The following is a 2634-nucleotide window of genomic DNA, read 5'->3' as shown; positions in this document are numbered from 1 at the left end:
GAATGATGAACATAGTTGTGAAGAGTTTATTTAGTAAAGAAAGAGTAAAGTCCACTCAGGAGAGTGAGCAATGGGGCCCAGAATCTGGTTGGCCACTGTGTAATCAGGAGCTAGCCATTTGTATTGTCCCTTTCCACCTTTTCCTCCTCCCGCTTGGCAATTTGTCAGATGGTGATTGGTTTGTTTGGAACAAGCAAGACCCTCCTTTGGGTCTTATACAAGGACTGGCCTGGATTATGGCAAGACACAAGACCATCCCAGGAGGTGAAGGGGGAGCAGGGAGGCTAGCCAGCCTGAACCAGTTGACTGGTGTTTTTCTTCACATGCAAGATGTGAAGCATAATGAACATTATAGAAAAGGGTTATTGAAAGAAAAGGAGTGTCCTAAAAGTGCATAGGGGAAGGCTGGGCAGACAGTGAGCCGGAGTGCACCTGTGGACATACAGGGAGAGCTGGGGGAGAATGTAGTGTTTCATCAGAGTCTAGATTTTAGGTCATCCCAAAGAATGAAAGAGAGAAGCAGAACACAGACAGGTAGCGATGAAGACTAGAAAAGTGTACCCAGCACGAGATGTATAGATGGGCTCAGATAGACTTCTGTAGCCTGACATCTACACTTTTCTACCTTCAGTGTGGGAAGCAAAAAAGGCAGGCGAGTGAGAGTTCTGCTTTGCTGTGAACCCATGTCCAGGTTGATTGACAGACGGGGCTTATATAACTGGTGTGCCTCTGGATTGGGCTCAGGTTTCTTAGGATGTGTGTGAGCATGCTTCTCTCCAACCAGGGTCCTGGGCCCCAGGGGACCAAAAGCTCATTGCAGGGCCATTGTTCTGATCCATGGAAACATTCTGTGGAGATGGGCTCTACTTTGCCTTATTATCTGCCTGGTAATTAAAATTTGGAGCCAACTTGTCTGGCCCTAGAAGTTTTACCAGCATTTTTATTAGCACCTTTGTGGACATGCAACATTTCCTACAAAGGAGTGTCTCCTTGCCCTGCAAAAGGGCCATGTGTTATCTGCCTGGCTGCTAGGTGAATCTGGCACAGGCCTGGGCAGGAAAGCTGTCGGCTCTGTCCCCTGGGACTGGGCCTGTTTGGTAGGTCTGTTTACAGGCCCATAATGATCTCTGTGTAACTCTACTGATCAGAGGTAGAAGATAAGTGCAGCATGTGTATGACTTCCCAGCCTGAGTCTCCCTCAGAGAGCAAAAGGTAAGTTCTGGCCCCAGAAGGCCAGATATGCCCTTGGCATCAGCTGGCAGGACTTGGACTTCACCTTTAACTTGTGGAGCAATCTCATGAGCTGCTGAAGTCCTTATTTTAGAAATAAAGACATTGCTATATCACCCAGCAAATAGAAAGCCTAGGGTGTAAACATTGGTCTGGACCCTCAGCCATGCACTGGCTGCAAGTGAGAACATCTAGAGAGACTCAGCTATCAGAGCTCTGGAGTGAAGGTGTCCCCCTGCACCCAAGAGGAGAAATGAGGGTCCTCAGAAAAGCAAGTGAACGGGATTCACCTGGCCTGTTCCTCCAAGCCTCCCATCCTCTGTAGGACTCTGCCAAGAGCTTGGAGAGGAAAAGGAACTAGCTGATGCTCTCTGACAGGGGCCTTCAGAGCTGCTCAGCTCTGTTGTTAGATGCAATGAAAGCCACTCGGTGGTCTAGGGTGCTTGCTAAGCACGGAATTGCTGCAGAGTTGTTGTTAAAAGTACTATTTTAGATATATCCTTTTATCTTGGTAAAGTAGAAAGTTAATCTCACCAATGCATTGTTTCATGACACATTAGGTACAGCAAAGCTAAAATAATGTTGTAAAATGCACAATAATGATTGCTAGCACTTAGGAGGTCTTTACCTTGTGCCCTTTATTTTGTTTAATCAGATGTTGATTGAATACTTACTGTGCTGCCAGCTGGGTGCGGTACAACACTCAATATAAAAGGCCCAGGTCTTTGTTCTTATGGAGTTGATATCCTAATGAGGAGACAGGAAATAAAGAAACAAGTGAGTAAATAAAACTATATGTTGTGTGAGCTGTAAAGAGAAATAAGTGGGAAAGAAGATAGAGAGCGATGGAGGGGGTATGAAGGGAAGAAGGAAGGAAGGAAGGGAGGAGAAAAGAGAGGGAGAGAAAGATCAAGGTGACTGGGTGAGAAATAAAAGGAAGAGTCATTTGCATAGATCAGGTGGAGACAAGTGCGGGGACCATCTTCTGGGACAGTGGAAGATGAGAAGGTTGGCCTTAGGCAAATTTCAACTGCCTATGGGAGGAGCCAGGAGAGGTACTGGGAGGGGACCTGGACTCGAATTCACAGCAGGGAACTGGGTAGAAGACAATATTTCCTACCCTCAGAGCTAATGTTACAAACCTTACCACACAGTATGGAAAATCCACGTGCAGAGGTGAAGTACAATACTCAAGCTCATCCAGCTAATGAGCCTAGACTTAAACCTAGTTTAGAAACCATCTTTGTGTGTGTGTGTGTGTGTGTGTGTGTGTGTGTGTGTGTGCATGCATACATGCATGCATGTGTCCACTAGACATGGTGAAGTTTTTTGATTGGAAATGAAAATCCTCATGTGAATCTCTGATTTACAAGAAAAAAAGAAATTACAGCTCAGTTCGATTTT

This window comes from Dipodomys merriami, unplaced genomic scaffold (genome assembly GCF_024711535.1).
Source record: "Dipodomys merriami isolate MVZ:Mamm:240054 unplaced genomic scaffold, mDipMer1.0.p SCAF_4, whole genome shotgun sequence".
NCBI classification, from domain to species: Eukaryota; Metazoa; Chordata; class Mammalia; order Rodentia; family Heteromyidae; genus Dipodomys; species Dipodomys merriami.
Note: the sequence above shows the minus strand (reverse complement) of the source record.